The sequence below is a fragment of the Pongo pygmaeus genome, chromosome X (assembly GCF_028885625.2).
Source record: "Pongo pygmaeus isolate AG05252 chromosome X, NHGRI_mPonPyg2-v2.0_pri, whole genome shotgun sequence".
Classification (NCBI taxonomy): Eukaryota; Metazoa; Chordata; class Mammalia; order Primates; family Hominidae; genus Pongo; species Pongo pygmaeus.
In genome coordinates, this window is record NC_072396.2 from 77,042,234 (window position 1) to 77,064,011 (window position 21,778).

At 40.4% G+C, this 21,778-nt stretch overlaps 1 long non-coding RNA gene across 11 annotated transcripts in view; it reads right to left on the minus strand.

The window, feature by feature from the left end:
- Positions 1 to 20,820, minus strand: part of LOC129024400 (uncharacterized) — a 30,075-nt gene extending 9,255 nt beyond the window's left edge. Inside the window, exons 1-8 of one of the 11 annotated variants that reach the window (XR_010125454.1) lie at positions 20,646 to 20,819; positions 11,430 to 11,459; positions 7,555 to 7,618; positions 4,958 to 5,104; positions 3,401 to 3,537; positions 1,496 to 1,565; positions 1,194 to 1,402; positions 747 to 914 (exon numbers count right to left, since the gene is read on the minus strand). This is a non-coding gene — a long non-coding RNA (uncharacterized LOC129024400). Of the gene's footprint in view, positions 1 to 615; positions 915 to 1,193; positions 1,403 to 1,495; positions 1,566 to 3,400; positions 3,538 to 4,752; positions 4,899 to 4,957; positions 5,105 to 5,368; positions 5,433 to 7,554; positions 7,619 to 11,429; positions 11,460 to 11,519 lie in introns of those variants that run through there. The other 10 variants (XR_010125447.1, XR_010125450.1, XR_010125455.1 and 7 more) reach the window with 10 other exon arrangements.
- Between the last annotated feature and the right edge of the window lie 958 nt (positions 20,821 to 21,778).

The following is a 21,778-nucleotide window of genomic DNA, read 5'->3' on the forward strand; positions in this document are numbered from 1 at the left end:
AAAAATACTAGATATGAGAGGAAAAACACAAGGTCTTCCCAATGTTTAAGGCTCACTTCGATGTTTTAGGACCACCTCAAGTTTGCTTTATTTAAGTCTCCTGGCTCAGGACTAACAAAACACAGCCATAGAGCAGCATTTCCAAAACTCATAATATTGCTCTCTGAGATAAAGGTGAGTCACTCTGGAAGGCAAATATTCTCACAATAAGAAAATTCACATAAGTTGTTTAACATTACAGCTAAAATACAAAAAAAAAAAAAAAAAAGAAGTAGAAAAAGAAAATTCACATAGGCTACTGGCCCTAGGAGAATTTATCTAAAGATTCTGAGTACAATAGATAGATCTTCCTACATAACTCTCAACTTAGCTTTCTAGTTCCTAGGCTTTCTAACAATTTCTGTTAGTAACTCTCTATTTCTAAACCTACAGAGCTTTCTAGTCAATTATAACATTTCAAGAGTTCTTACCCATGAAAATATTTCATGAAATTTATAGGTACCCACTATTTATGAAGAATGCTGGGCAAAGCCTATACGTTCAGGATTTATTGCACCAAATGGTCACCTTTATCTGCCAATTCTCACTCGCTAATCAGCCTCTCCCAATACTGACCTAGAGAATGTAGGGTCCTGGTTCTTTAGCTCCTGCCTGATGACAGATAACTTTGTGCCATTTTTAGTCAGGTTTCCATCTGTATTTATGCAGCTTCCATCAATCAGCAACCATAGCATAAAAAGACACACCTCTCACTTGTTGTGTTATATCCCATGGCATCCCAAGCCATCCTGAAGTATGTAAATGATTGGCAAAGTTCTTCTGTAAGGCTTTAAGAGAGACTTTGGGGACTACATGGAACAGAATGATTTGCCCATGTGATCAAAGTCACTGATGTGACAGTTGTCCATGTTCTCCTAAAAGAAAGAACAATTTAGCTGTAAGCCTCTGCCACGTGCTATAGTCCCACTCTAAACACCCGAACACATGCAACCCGCTACCCTCTTTACGTCATCACTTTAACCAGTTAATCTCACACCCCGTTGCTTCCCAGGTTAGTTAGGAAGCTATTTTTACCAAATCATATGCAGAATAATGATGAATACGACCTCAGTGAAATGCTAAGTGCAATGTATACTGGAAAACAAAATCAAAATTAAGACTACTTATTATGCTTTTAGGGACAGCTTACGCACCTTGACTTGTGGTGGTTGTTTTTGAGACTTTATCTTCCTATCTGGGACCAGGAAAGTATCTTGACAGAACCTCCTGACCTAGGGTTGTTGCCCAGTGGTAGTGAGCTTTTCCCCTGGAGGATCCTCATGCCCCATCTCCACCTAGGGATCGTCAAAGGGAATGGATCACTAACACTGTAAAGCAACAAGCCTATTCTTCTGAGGAAGATCTGAAAAGAGATAAAAGAAAAAGTATTGAAATGCAGTACACTGGGAAAGTCTGTTCTAATGGGCAACTAGTGGTTGAATTCAATCATATTTACCCTTTTCTTCATGTGGATTGAAGAGTGGACATTTACAGTTGTGCACAGCTGTTATAGTCTGGCTACCAACCTAGCAAAAAAAAAAAAAAATTATCCTATTCGTCCCAGCTCTATTCTGTATGCTTTCCCTCATTTCCAAGAGAAATTTAGAACTGAGTAATTGCCAATATTCCCATGCTGCATTTTATTCTCCAGTCTTTATTAAAGAGCGATCCTCTACAATGTGGGTTGTTAATGCCCTTGTGTTCTCAGCACAAAATATAGTAGGGGGGTCAAGAAATCAAGAGGTTGAAACTAACGGAAGGAGAAGCTAATGCTTTCTCAACCAAGAGAGCCATGAAGCCACACAGAAAAGGTCCAATGTGGTCTTACAGAACCCTATGAGTTCTGTAAGAATTCTCCTCCACAATGCCTCTGGCTTCTTTTATAAAGCGCTATTTTAAGAACTGAGCAATCCACCTCTATCAAAGTGCCTGTCAGCTAGTTTTGTAGCATTCCCCTCTTTTAATTTGTACTTTAAGTAGTGCCATGCCATAATATTGCCAAGATAAAGAGAATTGTTTCCTACTCAATCCACGTGGTAACATTTCTTTAACAACCTGTACAATAGGGCGCCACCAAAGTTCTAGGATATTCGGAGAAACCAAGAATGGTCACAAGCATATAGAACTCCAGTTATAACAACAGCTGGCCAGGCGTGGTGGCTCACGCTTGTAATCCTAGCACTTTGGGAGGTCGAGGCGGGTGAATCACCTGAGGTCGGGAGTTCGAGACCAGCCTGACCAACATGGAGAAACCCCGTCTCTACTAAAAATACAAAATTAGCCTGGTGTGGTGGCACATGCCTGTAATCTCAGCTACTTGAGAGGCTGAGGCAGGAGAATAACTTGAACCCGGGAGACAGAGGTTGCAGTGAGCCGAGATTACACCATTGCACTCCAGCCTGGGCAACAAGAGAGAAACTGCGAAAAAAAAAACACACACACACACACACACACACACCACAAAAACAGTTAAGCAAATCTATGCAGAAGGAAAAACAAGGTACAGAAGACTAGGGATTCAGTAAATTCCTTATACAGGCCCCCAGGGCTCTCCTATTCCACTTTTTAACAATTTCAATTGTTTTTCAAGCTAAGAAACTTTTGATTTCTTGAAACAAGGAAATGGCAGTGATAATGGAATTAGGCCTACCAAAACCGAGCTAATACAGATGAAGTTAGTCTTATTTGTAAACAAATCCTGAGAACTTAATACCCATCTGCCAAAGGAAAGTGGGAATAATTTAAAAGCCCACTAATCAAAAGGTGTTAAGTTCATTAAATCTATCTTGCTAACTATGTGGTGAGAAAGGAAATAATTTAGTGTTTTGCATCTCTCATTCTTCATTGGGGATCAAGTATGCTTGCCCTTACAGACCTCACTGGAGCCCAGCTGTGAGGGATAAATGAAACAGGCCGAACTCATTATGTAAAGTTAAAATGTATGTGTACATGCAAAAGAAAAAGTATAGGAATTGATGAAAACTGGCTCATGTTCTGCTTTTCTTTCTTTTTAAGAGACTGGGTCCTACTCTGCCACCTAGGCTGGAGTGCAGTGGCCAATAATGGCTCACTGCAGCCTTGAACTCCTGGGCTCAAGCAATCCTGCTGTCTCAGCCTCCAGAGTAGGCAGGACTACAGGCACATACCACCATGCCCGACTAATTTTATTTTATTTTATTTTATTGTAGAGACATGGGTCTTGAACTCCTAGCCTCAAGTGATTCCCCCACCTCGACCTCCCAAAGCCCTGGGATTACAAGCAGGAGCCACTGTGCCCAGCTGTATTCTGCTTTAAAAAGGAGAGTTGTAGGAAGTTAAAGCCAAAGACAGAAGCCCTACAACAATAAATTCCCCAAACTACCTTTTTCTCCAGATAGCTGGCAACCCATCCAAGTAGATTAGCTGGAGCTTGGCCAGATTCTCAAAAGGAAAGATATGCTGAATTTGGAGCCTCTGACAGCTGTTTGCAGTCCTCAGGTCTCACATGCTCAGAATGTCCTTAAGAAGAAAGACAGGGTTCAGTAGGCTACCAAAGCACTGGTAGGATACCAAAAGAGTTACAAAAACCCCAATGAAAAAAAACCTAGGAAGTATAAACTGAAGCATTAGACATAGGTATCTCCTGTCTCTACTTTCTAGCCTGCTTGGTCTCCCTAAAGTCCTCTAACGACAAGCCCTGACAGTACACGGGAGGATTAGACAAGTGAAGAAAAAGAACTACATGAAAATATGGGTCAAACCAATACCGACCTTAAGGGCTGACACTAAATTTGTGGCTAACGGTCATCCTGTTGCTGAAAATACTTCAAGATTCAAGGTAGTGTGGCAACTGCTACTACTGCTTAAAGGTGCAATTGTCTTGACTGTTTTTAATAATTGGCTATCTACCTTTACTATACCATAGGAGCTCACTAAAGCGGATCTAAGCCAAATTTGCAGTCTTGAAAGCACTTTGCATGGTATGGTGTAGTATGGTGTGAAAAGCACCCAGTATGTTAAACCTGAGTACCTTAAATGAATACGGGCTTCCAGATCCCCGATCAGGGATTATTGTATCATGAGGGAACCTTTATGTCAATGTCAAACAGGAATATATGGAATATCACTTATTCAACTCTATTCTCTAGCTTTAAAAAGGCCAAACTGTTCTATGATGTTCTCAATATAAGCAGAACAAGCTTCAAAATCTCTTGCCAACATCCTTCCCCATCCTAATTTAATCTAAGATTAGATACTTCACTTCCAAATGCAGGCTTCCAGTTAAACATGGCGGTTCATACATGTTTATGCATTTACTCTACTGCTTCCTGAAACTCCATTAATGAGTAAATGTGCACTCCATGTGCAAGCAAATTCACCTAAAGAAATTTTAAATAAACGGATCCTAGCTTAAATTCATTTATACACTGGCATCTAAAAGGAAACAACTATTCCAGTCTCCCCAAGTCTTCTTAAGCATATTTATGGAGTATCTTGCTTTAGCATCAAAGCCCTCTAGTTTTGCCTGTTACTATGGTGATGACATACTCAAGGAGCATTCCCTTTCCCTTAACAGGAATCTAAGGCTAGAGAAAGTGGTTACATTTTGGAACTGATACAGAACCATACATTTCACTAGGGTTCAATATTCACTGACAAGAATTTTGAGAATCTGTCATCTTGCAGACCAACAAAATATCAAAGTATTATGGAGAGAATAACTGAGTGGCATACCCAGCCATCTGGTTCAAATACTCCAGCATCAGACAGAATTGTCACAGCTAGACGTGATATTAATAATCACATAGGCCAGGCGCAGTGGCTCATGCCTGTAATCCTAGCACTTTGGGAGGCCAAGGCAAGTGGATCACCAGAGGTCAGAAGTTCAAGACCAGCCTGGCCAACATGGCAAAACCCCGTCTGTACTAAAAATACAAACATTAGCCGGGCGTGGTGGCGGGCGCCTGTAATCCCAGCTACTTGGGAGGCTGAGGCAGAAGAATTGCTTGATCATGGGGGAAGGAGGTTGCAGTGAGTCGAGATCGTGCCACTTCACTCCAGCCTGGGCGAAAGAGCAAAACTCTGTCTCCAAAAAAAAAAAAAAAAAATTACATAATTCAACATTTTCATTCTCTAAGGAAACTGGGAACCCAGAAGATGAAACTACCTCAATGTTACACAAATAGTAGGTGACTAAGTGATACTTAAACCCATGTCTTCCCTCAATTCAAAGGTCTTTTAACTCTGGGGTCTGTGCATGGATTCTCAGGACATATGGGGAGCTTTCTACAAAACTTTCACAATACTCTCATTTCACTGTAAGGATAGTTTAGATCAGCTATATGACTACCTCATAATATAGGACCACGTTGCCAGATCAGTGGCAAATGTTCTAGTTTTGTTGCCTGGGGATTCTAGAAAAGAACAGAAGGAAACAATATATAAATGTGTTTTGTGCCAAATGAAAGCGAAATAGCATTGCTATGTGCTATAATAGCAGGATTTAAAGCAGTTTGAAAACAGCAGTTTGGTGAAGTGCATCAACACAGCATGTGATATTACAGACACACCACTCAAAAGAAACTATAATACTATAATAGTGCCATATTTGCATTTTAGTTATCTATTAACTACTAATTTGTACATCTGCTATGTTTTATAGTTGTATTATAGATGTAGGCAAACAGATTTCATTCCAGGTTTGTTCATACACTTTAACTTAACAATTATTCCCATAAACCTAAAGGGTACATAATAATATTTTTCTCTTACAGAAAAAGTTTAATCAAATATAGCAAAATATTAATTGTAGAATCTAAGCAGTGATTATGTAGGTGCACACTGAATAATTCTCTTCTTGAGAGAAAACCTCCCTACTATCAAACTTATTATACAGACTTGAGAAACACTGTCTCAAACTAATATCTAATATAAAATATTAAAATTATACTCAACATAATTTCATGTTATTTTAAATTGCTGATTAATATGCAATGCACATGGCAATGCTGTTAATCAGGGCACTTTTTGTAACAGCACACCAACTTTCTTGACTAAAATTGAAATGTTAAAAATTATATTTGGGTTACAATTGCCAAGGAAGACATCTACTCCTTGGGTCTTAAATAGGCACTTTGGAAGGCTAGCTGGAGGTCAGTAAATGAACCTTTCCTATCCCACATGTGAACATGCCTTTCCCCTCCTTTCCCACCTCCAGTGTTCTCAGGGTCCTTTAGCTCTTAGAAAAAAACTGAAAGAAGAAATGCATACCCAAGGAACAGCTTACCTGGCAATATCAGAATAATTTAATCTGAAAATCAATGTCAAAATGTGGATTGAAGTAAATTCTGGTTCTTAAGATAAAGTTTGTTTCTGCAACCTATTTTACGTTTCAAAATTGGCAGAAACATTTAGGGCAGAAGGGTCATTTCTAGTTTCAAGAATACCCTACAGCTAAACCCTCCCTAAACTTAACCATAGAAGCAAATGTCAAACACTCACTACTGTAATATTAACAGAAAAATTTCCCAACCAAGCCAGGTTTCTCACTGTAGAAATGGGAGGTAACAGATAAGCAAGGAGGTGAGACTATAATGATCCATGTGGCAATGATTAGAGTTGGAGACGTAGGTATAAACACATTTAGTTTAACATAGATACAGATGGTTACACATATTTATAGATATGTGCATATATACAAGTTAGAATGCAAATATATATCTCCTTGCTCTTGTCAACTGAAAAGGTCTTGAAGGAATGACACTCCAGTAGCAATGAGCGCACCTAGCATTCACTTCTTGATTTCTAATATTACTCTCCAATAAAAAGTATCAAGACTCCTTGGAGAAATACATCATTCTAGGTCCAAGCAGGAGATATGCAAATGAGTCTGAAGCATCTTGTAGTGCCAAAAATAAGAAAGTGCTCAAACATAAAACCCACATTCATGGGGTTATATCAAAGCCAAATGAAAGAACTCCCAATGGCCAAAGCTGAAACAATTTGAACAACAGAATAAAGTAATACTGTATTATAACCCAGAGTATAAAATATCCCTGAGATCATACTGATATAAATGACTGAATAAACACAATACATTGTGGAGAAAAGACATCCCGTGCAAAAGAATTCCAAATAATTTATGTAAATACTCTGCCTTCAACGAGGTGGAAGGTAATTTCCCATTCCTTAAGTGCTGGCTGCACATAGTGACTTCCTATGTGAACAGTACAATATGGAAATGGAGAAATAAAAACTAATTTTACGCTGGAGAAACCTGACAAACAGTACCTCAGACAGGTGATTAAGGATAACATAAACAGTGGTAAGTCATGTTGATAGTATGTACTCTTGATAAATGATAAGAATGGCACTCTACCTTTGTAGTCTTCCTCCTAAACACTCATAAACCCAATCTAGTCATGAGAAGAACATCAGATAAATTCCAATAGAGAGACATTCTATAGAATACTGGACCATTAGTCCTCAAAACTGTGAAGTTCATAAAAAACAAAGAGTCTGAGAAACTGTCATTACCAAGAGGAGCCTAAGGAGACATGACTACTAAGGACACATGCAGCGTGGTATCTTCAATGGGATCCTGGAACACAAAAAGAACATTAAGGAAAAACTAAGGAAATCTGAATAAAATATGGACTCTAGTTAATAATAATCTATCAATATTGGTTTGTTGTGACAAATGTACCAAACAAATGTAAAATGTTAACACTGGGAAAAACTGGGTGTGAAGTACACAGAAACTCTATCTTCAGAATCATTCTGTAAATCTCTACACTAACATTAAAAGGTTATTTTTTCTAAAAATCTCCCAACCAGATGCTGAAGACTTACAAGACACAGTTTTTAAAAAGCAAGCAAAATGGAACCTAAGAACTTGTAAGTCTATGTTCCAGATTTTGCTACAGTACGTACCATCATTGTTGCAGATCTGACCTAAAGACTTACTCTCTTTCTTTTCTGTTTATGTGGATTTATAATAGGTAATTTTGATATTAAAATATACAAGGCCCAAATGACCGGGTATCCATAATATCAAAAAGTTATTTTTTAAAAAACATTAGCAATTAAACTTTGTTTTTGTACATCAACAGATTTCCTGGAAAGACCTAGTCAATCTGCTGTAAAAAATAAGTCGTAAGTACGTAGCTAATTTTCAGTCAAGGGAGATCTATAAGGCTGGAAAATTTTAATGATATATAGTTTGTAGAGTGATTATATCCCTTCACTGTTCAATGCCAATCACACTAACAGCATACTATAAAATATACTATGCAAATAGTTTTCAAAGCTATGGGTAAAGTAACATAGATAATTTTATAATGGGACCTGGTAAAGTACAGCGATGTTCCAGTCATATCCCTATTTTTAAATTCTTATACGCACTTGATTATGTAGTAAGAGGGTATTGCTTGGGTCTACTGCATAACCTCTCATGTTTCCAGGGACACTAGAAGAATAACATTCTAATTGGTTAAGGAAAATAATACTTTAAGTCTACCCATAATTTAAGAAGTCTAGCACTGGTCAAATTTACATTTTGTTTCAGTCTCTCATCCTAACATGAAAAAAAAAATCAAAAGTTGTTTCCAATATAAACATCAAAACAATAAAGGAGCGGCTTATTTACCAAACTCATTTGTATAAGATGCAGAAGAAGCCCAAGTTCCATGTATCAGTACTCAATTTGGAAAGGTCAAGGAAGAGCTATCAAGTAAAGCCTAAGTCACCAACAAAAACATTTCCAACTCAACAGCCTAATACACATATATATAGTGATATACAACTGTACATGGCCATTGAAGTTTAACTTGTTAAATTCAGCAGGCCAGCTATGTCTTAAATACATGAGCTCTAACTTGAGTTGGATTTTTGAAGGAAACCTGTGTAAAATGCTACTTGCCTACAGCCCAAAATATGGTAGTGAGATTATCAATTTTCTCCCAAACCAGTCTTTAAGACAAGGCAGAGGCAGGCATTAGCTCTGTTTAACTAGACATACCATTACTCTTTTCCATCCAAACTGATAAGGTTTGGGGGAACAGAAGACGCATTAGCTCAGTTCAGATATAATCATTAGTTTCTTTCTCTTTAAGCTGGTAACATATTTTTCCAGGATGCTTTCACATATAAGAATATTTTAGCAGTCAACAAAGGTCAACTCTTAATTCATTACTTTAAGACATGAACTCCCTTCAAGCTGTACATTTGATAATCAGGGCACAAACACCCTGAAAAGAAATTATGAATGCCTAATCACAGCAGCCCTGGGTCTCACAGTCTTCTGTAATTTAGGGAGGTGGCTAGAGAAATGGAAGTTACAGAACGATAAAGCTGAAAGAGGATATGAGAAAATGGTCAGAAAACTTCCTCCAATCCTACACGTTAAGGTTTTATAAAGGGAAAAGTCAGAAAAGAAATGACAATAATCATTTAGAGAAAGGCCAAAAAAGTTTCCTTTATTAGACTTTTGAAAATTTTCCAAATCACAAAATGTCATTTTCAGGGATTTAGGTATGTGATTTAAGCCCCTATCTTATTTCACTAGCAGTCTCAAGATGGTCAGATTGATGGTGATTTGAACCAAAGTAAGAGCCAGGACTAAAGTCTAAGCGTTTCTGCCCAACACCATAATGATTTCCTTCTGCATCCTCCATAAGAAAGCAAATTCCTTGATATAAATCCTGTCTTCGGTTTTGCTATTTATTCCAGCACCTGGTACAATAATATTTGTTGAATTAACACAAGAATTATCTCTATTTTGAAGATGCCCACATTTCCAGAGCATCCCTTTTTACAATTGTTAGAGATTTTTCTTAAGGGTGGAAATTATTTCAGGCAATGAATTTAAATACAGCTTCAAGATTCACCTTTGGATGCTATCTAGTATAATCAATCCACCTAAAATCAAGCCATCCTTCCTCTTGAGTTAAGGTACAGAATCACCTCTAAATTCATTCATTTAAAACAAATTCCAATAATAATTATAATTGTTTGTTGACAATGAATGACAATTTAATTAGCAATAGAAGATTTCATAAGCATAGACCAGTGTTTCTCAAATTGGGGTTATAACCCTGGGGATTTGTGGATATATTCTAATGGATCCCCAAGTTCTACATAAGTTATATAAAACACATCTTTGACGAAGACAGCGTAAAATTGGAAAACATATTTACATTTCAAATATCTTTGTTAAGTCAGTGTTCCTCAAAACACATTTTTTTAGGATCTCAGAAAATTTTGTTCCTTTAGAAGGTGTTTCATCATGAAGCATTACTTGAGTTTGAGAAACAATGGCACAGACCATGTTTCCAAGAAGGCTCAAGACCATGATGTATATAACCCCCAGTCAGCCAGACAATGTTGTTAAACATATGGAGTGGGGGTGGGGGGCATGAAAACAAGCCATGAGGAAATATGGATATGAATTAAAATGGGTTGTAAGTGAAGCCAGTTCATTTATATGGTTCTTGTTGCTCCTGCTGTGATGCATGAATGTGCACCAGAAAACAAGTTTCAAATGTTATTATGTTAAACAGTATTTTTTCAGCTGGAAAACATTAAGGAGGCTAAGCTTCTTTTAGTTTTACGAAAGTAAATTATTACTATAATTTACGAAAGAGGGTATATAAACTACAGCATAAAGTAGGCAAGGAAGGTCAAGGTTTTGACTTCACTTCTCCACTACCCTCTTGGCAAAAAGATTCCAAACTTAAAAAGTATCTACGATATGCATTATCCATGGTCATCTGTTCTTGGGCAGAAATGTAGTAAAATTGTGGAAAGAGCCGAAGTATTAGATTTATACCCTCAATCTCTGAACTTTAAAATACTCAAGCTTATGAGATTTAGCAATCACTAATTTGCCAGCCTTCGCAAATAGCCAAACACAATGGCTATGCTCTATCCCTTTCATCTCTTTCCATGGCTCCAAAAGAGGTAAAAAACAAATGACATTAAAATAAACCAACTGGACTATCCAGATGGCTGCAATATTAATCCTATCTTGGCTTAAAGAGAAAAAGCAAACCCACTCCTTAAGTTTATTCTATCAACTTCAAATCCTTGTGGGTTGCCTTCTTAAAACTACTACTTATGATGCACACAAAACAGCACTTGATTATTATTTTCTAAAGTTGTTTCAAATGTGCTTACATTAGCTCCTCAACAATAAAACCATCTCAGGAATGAAATTATATAGGATGGTATCATTTCTATCCAGGTTATCAGTGTAACCTAGCACAGAGCTGGGTCCACAATATTAATTCTACAGTTCTGCTGGTTAACTCACATATGTGTATTTATGCATGTATGTATGTATGTATGTATCTATCTATCTATCTATCTATCTATATATTGCAGATGAGGTGGGAAGAAGGAAAGAAACTTACTGGACCCTCTGACTTTTCTATAGGTGGCATCTAAGAGAAAGAAAATAGAATAGGAAAAAGATTACTTAATAGCTACAAAGTAGTACTTACAGTATTCTAAAGAGCCAGAGACTCTTCTTACAGCTGTCCGAGGAGCTAGTAGGGCAAACTGCTCCCTGAGCTGGGCCGATCTTTTGACATCCTTCTCCGAGAAACAATATTCTTTTTCAGTTATTACAAAGAACTGCTGTTGTGATGACTAGTTATTTGCTTGAGCAGTTCCATATTACATAATCCTGTGCCACAAAACACCCTGTACACTAGTGGCTGGGATATTATTCATTTCCACTAGGCAGCTATCTACTGTTGAAATTTATATCCAAAAGAATATTTAATTTTGGCTTATTTTTCTTATAAAATAGGGAACTCGTCTTATCATTTTTAAGTCCTCACCTCAGTGTGGTACTTCAAACTACTTCAAATTATTACTATAATTAAATGCTTCATTTTATATAATAGATTAATTAATAAAAAAGGTGGCATATGCTTTTTTAAAGCACCTCTGCATATGTTCCCTCATTTAATCATTTTACTGCAATCTTCTTGAAATAAGTAGGGGCAGGTGCTCCAGATGAAGAAATTAAAGGATTATAAAATTTAGGTAGTTTTTCTAAAAGTGAATGCTGGTAAAGCCCACACAAAGATACTGGTCTTAAGAGTTCCACTCTAGAACGTCTTTGATAATATTAAAATAGCAAGAGTCAGTGTTCTATCCACAGACCCACCACCCTCAGTTAAAATGAGACACTGGTCACCAGGTACATAGTATAAATGGATATTTTGGCTTCAAAAAAATAATGACCAGGTTATCGAGTCCACCCTACAATCCAGATGTCTTTCTTAAAAAAAATTTTTTAATAATAATAACAGCAATTTTTCTGGCTGTATCCTGGCATTTGGCACTTTACAATAACAATATACAAAGGGGACAACAATAGATTCTTAACCAGGCAATCTGCTCTGGAAAGAAGAATGCAGAGAAAGTGCCAACCTTTCTTCCTGGGGAGACAATTTGATAGTGTATACTGGAAACACAAAATAAAGGATGGCAATCCCGCTCCCTGGGTCTGACTTGCCTTGAGTATTTTGCACAGTAAAGCAGTAACACAGGTGGGCAAGAATGGTTCTTGCCCCCAGAATCTGACAATAATTGAAACTAGGATCATTAATAAATAAAAGAAAATGAGTGAAGGCTTATCCACCTAGTTCAGGCCTGCTTTTCATAGTCAACACTGCACAAACACACCAAAGTGGTAGGGAGATCTTCGACTGATGGGCTGAAAAATGGGACAATCAGTACTGTGTTTATTAATAACACAGAAGGGGCTTTGGGTAGTCAGCATACTCAGAAGCAATGCGAAAGGAAGTAGAGGGGTTCGTGTATAATGGGTGGGACCAAGGAAAGTGCAACTGAGAATTGTTTAAGTCCAAGAGAAAGGACCTTGTCCGGTCAACATTACCCAGCAAAGAGGCAAAAGGGGCAGGGCGGAGGGAAGGGAGGAGGGAGACAGCACAATCTTATCTAATAGCTGGATATATGGACACCTGAGATTGTGAGCAATAGTCTGTAAAAAGGGGCCAAGGGCACACAAAGGGCAGAGAGAGGGAAGACTTCGTATATAAAGCATGACACCATGGCTACCTGTGATTTTACACACTGGTGCAATGCAAAAGGGGTGGGAGTATGGACCACTGTTTGATGGACAAGGGCATGGAATACTCCAATGCTTATACTTTATTATACCATGGGAAACTAAGGGTGGGTAGGGTGCTTGCTTAACAAGGTCAGGGAGGGAAAAAACCATTGATAACTGCCATTGTGCCTATTAACAGTCCCAGGAGAAGTTTTGAGTAGTCAGCAGCCCCTGCAGTAATGCAAAGGGGATACTAGGGCATAATATCCCACTCTTAACAGAAGGAGACATGTATAATTGCAAATATTCACGTTAACAGTACAAGGGGCCTTAGTGGGTCAGTACCCCCGATGTATGCAACGAGGAGGCAGGAGTCTTATCTAATGATCAGTGCCCTTGATAACTGTTATTAATGCTATTAATTGTCCAAGAGCTGAGATTATGAGTAGTTAACACTTCTCAGCAGCAATCCAAAGGGTAATGGGAGGAACATAGGGTCTTTTTCTACTACACAGGTCCACAAATACAATTATGACATTAATATTAAAAGAAAAGGGTTCATTCATAATTAACATGCCCCTGATGCAAGGGGAATATGTGGAGATCAACTCTTAGTCTAAAAGAAGAGGTGGACAATTGCATTAATGCATATTAAGTCCAAAAGAAGGGGCACTAAGTGAATATCATCCCTCTGCTCTGAAGCAAAGGTGGTACACGAACATGCTTAGAGAATTGTGTTTGTGCACATGAACATTCCAAGTGACAGAGTCTTGAGTAGTGGGCACTACCTGCTAAAAACGCTAAGAAAGTAGGTAGGATCCTTATCTAGTGCACAGATCAGGAGCAAATGTAATTGCACATATTAACAGTCCAAAACAACAGGACTTTGGTTGATCAGAACACCCTGCTGTACTACAAAGGAAAGGTGATGGGGTATGACTTTAATCTACTGACAAATACAAAAGAAAATTTCAATTATGTATGTTGATAGTCCACCAGAAGGGGCCTTGGAGGGAAACAGTATACCCCACAGTAATGTAAAAGATGTACAGTGGTCCTAGAAGTGATAGGGTTGTGGACAACTGCAATTATTCACATTAACTGTTCAAATGTAAAGATCATAAGGAGTGGGCACCCACTACTGAAAAGAGGTGGGACATCCTTGTCTAGGGCACAAGAACCCACATAAATGCAATTATGCATGTCAACACGCCAAGAAAAGGGGACTTAGGGGGTCAGCAACCCTGGTATACTGCAAATGGAGGGTGAGAGGGTAGGATCTTGTTTAATTAGGATGAACCATGCGGTGATTACGTACATTAATGTCCAAGGGACATTGTTGTGGTCAATTAAAACCATGTACTTTGGACAAATATAAGAATATTAAAAAGTAGTGGGTACTCCTTGTTGAAAAGCAAAGGGAGTCCATGAGGTGCCCTTATCTAGTACACAAGAATATAGACGAGCCAAGAAAAGAGACCTTAGTGATCAGCACCCCAGCTATACTGCAAAGGAGGTCTGAGAGTAAGACCTCATTCAAATAGGATAAGCCATGTGCAGTTATGCACATAAATTTCCAAGATGCATGGTTGTGGTCACTTACAATTGTGCACCTTGATTGTCCAAATGTAAGGGTCTTATGGAGTGAGCACTCGCTGCTGGGAGGAAAAGAAAGATTACGGGTAGGTGGGGTGGGGCAGAGGAGGCTTCCTTGTCTAGTACACAGAAACCTGGACAAATATAATCACACACATAACAGGCCAGGAAAATGGGCCTTGGTTATCAGCACCCCTGCTGTACTGCAAAAGGGGTCTGAGAGTAGGGCCTTGTTCAGATGAGATAGGCCGTGTGCAGTTACGCACATTATTGACCAAGGTGCATGGCTGCGGTCACTTACAATTGTGCACCTTGACTGTCCAAATGTAAGGTTCTTATGGAGGGGGCACTCCCTGCCAAAAGGGAAAGGAAGATTGAGGGTGGGGTGGGGCAGGGGAGGCTTCCACGTCTTATACACTGGAACCCAGACAAATATAATCACATACGTTAACAGGCCAGGAAAAGGGGCCTTGGTTATCAGCACCCCTACTGTACTGCAAAAGGGGTCTGAGAGTAGGACCTCATTCAGATGGGATGGGCCATGTGCAGTTACACACATTTATGTCCAAGGTGCGTGGTTGTGGTCACATACAATTGTGCACCTTGACTGTCCAAATGTAAGGGTCTTATGGAACGGGTACTCCCTGCCGGAAGGGAAAGGAAGATTGGGGGTGGAGTGTGGCAGGGGAGGTTTCCATGTCTATTACACAAGAACTGGAACAAATATAATCACACACATAACAGGCCAGGAAAAGGGGCCTTGGTGATCAGCACCCCTGCTGTACTGCAAAAAGGGTCTGAGAGTAGGACCTTATTCAGATGGGATGGGCCATGTGCAGTTATGCACATTAATGTCCAAGGTGCGTGCCTATGATCACTCACAATTGTGCACCTTGATTGTCCAAATGTAAGGGTTTACGGAGTGGACACTTCCTGCTGGAAGGGAAAGGAAGATTGGAGGTGGGGTGTGGCAGTGGAGGCTTTCATGTCTATTACACAGAAACCGGGACAAATATAATCACACACATAACAGGCCAAGAAAAAGGGCCTTGGTGATTCAGTACCCCTGCTGTACTGCAAAGGGTATCTGAGAGTAGGACCTTATTCAGATGGGATGGGCCATGTGCAGTTACGCACATTAATGTCCAAGGTGCGTGGCTGTGGTCACTTATAATTGTGCACCTTGACTGTCCAAATGTAATGATCTTATGGAGGGGGCACTCCCTGCTGGAAGGGAAAGGAAGACTGGGAGTGGGGGCGGGGGGCGGGGGGGCAGGCTTCCTTGTCTAATACACAGGAACCCAGACAAATATAATCACGCACATAACAGGCCAAGAAAAGGGGCCTTGGTGATCAGCACCCCTGCTGTACTGCAAAAGGGGTCTGAGAGTAGGACCTTATTCAGATGGAATGGGCAAAGTGCAGTTATGCACATTAATGTCCAAGGTGCATGCCTGTGGTCACTTACAACTGTGCACCTTGATTGTCCAAACGTAAGCGTCTTACGGAGGGGGCACTCCCTGCCAGAAGGGAAAGGAAGATTGGGGGTGGAGTGTGGCAGGGGAGGCTTCCATGTCTAATACACAGGAACCGGGACAAACATAATCACACGCGTACCAGGCCAGGAACAGGGGCCTTGGTGATCAGCACCCCTGCTGTACTGCAAAAGGGGTCTGGGAGTAGGATTTTATTCAGATAGGATGAGCTGTGTGTAGTTATGCAAATCCATGTCTAAGGTGCATGGTTGTGTTCACTTAACAATTACGCACCTTGACTGTCCAAATGTGAGAGTCTTATGGAGCGGGCACTCCCTCCTGGAAGGGAAAGGTGAGACTGAGGTATGTGGAGAGGACCCTCCTTTTCTAGTGCATAGGATCCCAGACAATTATAATCACACATAACATGCCAAGAAAAGGGGACTTGGTTATCAGCAACCCTTCCGTATTGCAAAAGGGGTCGGAGAGTAGGACCTTATTCACATGGAATGAGCAGTGTGCGATTACGCACATAAATGTCCAAGAGGCATGTTTGTGGTCACTTACAATTGTGCACCTAGACTCTCCAAATAAAAGGGTCTTACGGGGTGGGCACTTCCTGCTGGAAGGGAAAAGTGGGGATGAGGGGAGCACTTTCCTTCTCTAGTGCATAGCAATCTCGACAAATACAATCACACATATTGGGAGGCCAAGAAATGGGGCCTTAGGTGTCACCAACCATGCTGTCCTTCGAAAGGAAGGATCCTGATGTAATTGTCATTAGGCACATTAACAGTCTGAGAAAGGGGCCTTAACTGAATAGCACCCCATGCAATAAAGCAAAGAGGGTGTGATAGGTCAGAAACCCAAGTCTAATTGAAGGACCATTGACAACTGCAATTACATGCATCTACAGTCCGAAGAGAAGGGCTTAATGTTGATTAGCACTCTCTGCTTTGATAAGTACAGGAGTCCTGATAAAAGGCACAACTGTATACAACTGAAAATGTGTATATAACAACTAAGATTATGCACGCTAACTTTACTAGTCTAAGGTTCTTAAGTAGTAGGTACTTCCAGCTGGGATGTAAATACAGTGGGTGGGGTCCTTACATGGTAAAAAAGTACAGCAGCAAATGTAATTATGCACATTAACAGTCCAAGAGAGTGAATTCAGGCTAGTTAGAAGCTCCTGCAGTAATGCAAATGGAGCAAGAAAGCGGGATTCTACTCTAACATAGGGGCACATCAACTACTGTTAATTATGCGCATTTAAGCAGTATAAGAGAAGAAGCACTAGCTAGTTAGCACTCCTGCTGCTATGCCAAGGAGGTGTGAGGGGGATGGGATTCCAGGGCAATTGTTTTACTTTTTTTCTTTTTAATGTTGGCCAGGCTGGTCTCAAACTCCTAGCAGTAAGGGATCTTCCCACCTCAGCCGCCCAAAGTGCTGGGATTACAGGTGTGAGCCACCACATCCGGCCTCAGGGCAATTTTGCATAATAAAGTTCAAGAAAGACTTTAGGAAATCAGTACCCCCTTCTATGATACTGAGAAGTCAAGATATTAGCTTGATATAAAAGCTAGATATTAGCTTGATATAAAAGACTCAGTTCTAATCAATTAGACATTTGAAATGTCTTAGACAATTGAAATCAATTAGACAATTGAAAATATGCACATTAAGAGTCATGGACAATTAAAAATACACATTAAGAGTCCCAAGAGAAGGACTTTGGGTTGCCAGCATCCCTTTCTATAATGTAAAAGGGGTAGAATATAGGTTTAAAGGGAGAGACCATGAACATTGGAATTTTGCACATTCATAGTCCCAGGGAAAGGTAACATAGGTAATTAATATCCCTTGCTGTAAAACAAGGAGGATACAATGGATCTGATCTGAAAGACATTGTTGTGATCAGTTGCCATGGTTCACATTAACTATCCTAGTGCAAAGGTCTTGACTAGAGGTCATCCACTGCTGAACACTAGGAAAGTGAGTGGGGTCTTTAGTGCACAGGAAGAGGGACAAACGCAACTAGCACATTAACAGTACAAAAGAAATGTCCTTGTGATTAGCACCCTCTACTGTAATGCTAAGAGGGTGTGAGCGGTTGGGATCTTAATTTAATGGAAAAGACCATAATTGCAATTATGCGCATTAACAGTCCCAAGTACCCCCTGCTGTAAGACAAAAGGAATATGAGGGGATGAGACCCCAGACTAACAGCAGATAGGGAAATTGCATTTTGCACATCAATAATTTCTGGAGGAGGGGCATTAGGTAACCAGCACCCTCTTGATGTAAAGCAAAGCTGATGCAGGGACCTTAATATAAAAGACTCAGTTCTAATCAATTAGGATTGTGCACATAAACTGTCCTAGTACAGAGGTCTTGAGTAGTAAGGGTCCCCTACTGGAATACAAAGGGAGTGGAAGGGTTAGTGCACAAGATCGTGGACAAATACAATTATGAACGTCAATGCACAAGAAGAGTCCTTGGGTGATCAGCCCACATTGTAGCGTGCAAATAGGATACAGAGTCCCTTTCTAATGGACAGGACTCTGGACAATTGCAACTGTGCAAATTAACTGTCCAAGAGCTGTTACGGAATAATCTGCACTCGTTAGCAACATCCCACAGAAGGTGGGATGGGGTGAGAATCCATTTTTATTGCACAGAACCATGAATATATGCAATTATGCATATCAACTGTTTAAGAGAAGGAAACTTGGGTAGTCAGAACTCAGCAGCAATGGCAAAGGGGACATCCTAGACCAATGAGTGGGACTATGGGCAATTAGTGTTTTACATATTAATGGAAGGTGGTGGTAGGTAGTTCACACTACCTAGGAGCAATGATAAGGGCATATACATAAGTGGGTCTTTTCTGTTACACAGAACTATGAATAATTACTATTGTATCCATTAACATTCTAAGGGAAGGGGCTCTAAGAATGAGTCAGTCCCACTGCTGTTACGCAGAGATGTTTGCAAAGACCATAGTGTAACTAACATAACTATGGATAATTGGGATTTTACTCAATAATTTAAGAAACTCTTAAATCTCAGGTAGTCAGCACTGCCTCAAGGCAAATGCAAGGGCGACTGGTAGTCTTCATGATTAATGGGTGAGACAATTAGCAATTACTACTTTGTTCTTTAATTGTCCAAGAACAGCAGGATTCTCCAGAAGCACAGCAAAAAGCGCAGTAGGGTGCCTTTGTTTAATAGGCAAAGCTATGACAATTGGGACTGAGCATTTTAACTGTCCAACAAAAGACGGGTTGTCTGCGACCCCCTGCTGAATGCAAATGGGGTTCAGAGTGCTGTGTAATCCAATGGGTAGGATTATAGGCAATTAGAATTTTACTCAATGCAAAGAGTTTTAGGTGGCCAACACAGTACACAAGAAAAGATCACTACTCAAAATTGGGACTGTGACTACAGAAGCAATGACAGAGAAATGGTTTCTCCTTTAAGGGCAGGGGATCGAGAAAATGATAAGTAACTCAAATTGTGGGCAATAATGCTCTGATAGAAAGCTCTCAATTGACATTCCCTAACCTTAACGTACCGAGTAAGGAAATTCTTTGTTCTGAGATCACAGACAAATGGGATTGTATGCATTAACTGAAAATGGTCAAGGAGTCAGTACTGAAGATCAGCAATGCCAAGGGTAAACAGAATATCCCAATATAATAGGATAAGCAATGGACAACTTATTTTGAGCACTGAATCAATGAAAATTAGAGTGACTTTCAAGAAAAGCTGGGCGGGACTGAGGAACCAGGACTGGGACTGGGGCTAGGGCTGGGGGCTTAGGGGACTGGGGCTGGGGCAGGGCTGGGGCGGGGTGGGAGAAGGGCTGGGGCTAGACTAGGGGTTTGCTGGGAGCAGGGCTGGGGAGGAACTGGATGCTAGGCAGGCAGGATATAACCAAAAATTGAAATACTCCAATATAATAAGTATGAATAGGGGACACCAGACCACAGCAATTCAAGTTTCCTGTCTGATAAGTAGGTGATTAGTCAATTAGTGCAGCATCAAGGATGGGAACAAAGCAAGGCCTGGACCTGTGTAAACCTTCAAACACTTTTTTACATTAGGTCATGAAGTTAAATTTTTTACTGTTTCTGTGCTACAGACTCTTCAAAATCCAAAGGAAAATAGTTAAGTCAATTTCAAAGAAAATAACCAGCACATTTTTAAAACATTAGAAATGATTTGACTTTGACTATCTACTGCCAAAAAAAGGTTAAGGAATTTGTAACGAGAAGCTAAAAACTTTAAGGAATTTTAAGGAACTCAAAACAAAAACTCATTAAATATAATTAAAATGAATTCTACAAATAAAGCCTCTTAATACATTTCTATAATAGTCACTTAAGACTTAAATTCAAACACTAGCAAACCACAAAATCAGACTGTATGACTGACATCCAAAAGATAAATATAAATCAAAATCCGACCCCAGCATTAGCCAAGGGGTAGGTGTTCCTCTTGAGGAAGGCAGGAATTCCTCTTCTGCCACCTGTTGGCCAACGATCATCTGTGATCCATTCTGGTCCTTGCCACGGCTCACCACCATGTCCACACCAAGCAGGCCTGGAGCACTGCCCATGGCCACAGTGCAGTGCAGGGCAGACCAGAGGGGGTGGGGGGGGTGGGGCGGTGGGGGGGGGAGTTGAGTTGGGGGGGTTGGGGGGGGTGGGGGGGAGGTATACTTAGCCTTAGGTGAGGCACCAATACAAAGGAATGGAGTGAGGTTCAGACCACACAGCCAGATATCCAGCACTGCAAGAGGCAGCACTGGAAAGGAGGGGACAAATGAGAGGGGACAGAGGTGGAAAGGCCAAATGTCCTTGAAAAGACCTTGAAAACACCTGGTGTACCGCCCACTGGGAGACATACACGTGGCCCCTCCACTTCTTTCTCCTGACTGGCTGAAGACAGCTGCGAAGTGCTATGCTAATTCACCCAAGTCCTCGCTTAGTAGCTGGACAGTGTGTCATCAGTCTAATTCCATCTTCTGCTCTAATTGGCTGTGACCAATTCCACCCCCATTTCTAATTGGTTGGGTTATGCAGCAATCCAGCACTGTCCATCCCACCTTTTCTCCCGCTCTGCGTGGCACTAGGCGGCAAAACCCGCCATCTTTAACAATGCGGCAAGCCCGCCATGATGTCCACGTGACAAAAGCCATGCTATACATATGACAACGCCTGCCATATTGTCCCTGCGGCAAAACCCAACACGAAAAGCACACAGCAAAGACAAAGAGGCCCGCCATGTTTTACACTGCGGCAAGACCTTCAGCCGCCATCTTTTCCTGTGTGACCGCATATGTCCACCACCATACTAACCACTTAACAAAGCCTCGCCCATCATGATGTGGCCTTCCCGCCACTTGAACACTGCGACAGAACTGGATCCGCCATTTTGGACAACCTAACAAAGCACAGCCCGCCATGCTGAGCAATGCCGCAATGTCAAAATCGCCATTTTAAGCCCTGCACCTTAGTCTTTTCTAACCTTTCATTTTCAACTAGTCCCTTGTACTGATAAAAGACGATTCTGTCTTACTGCCTCCCGATACAACAAT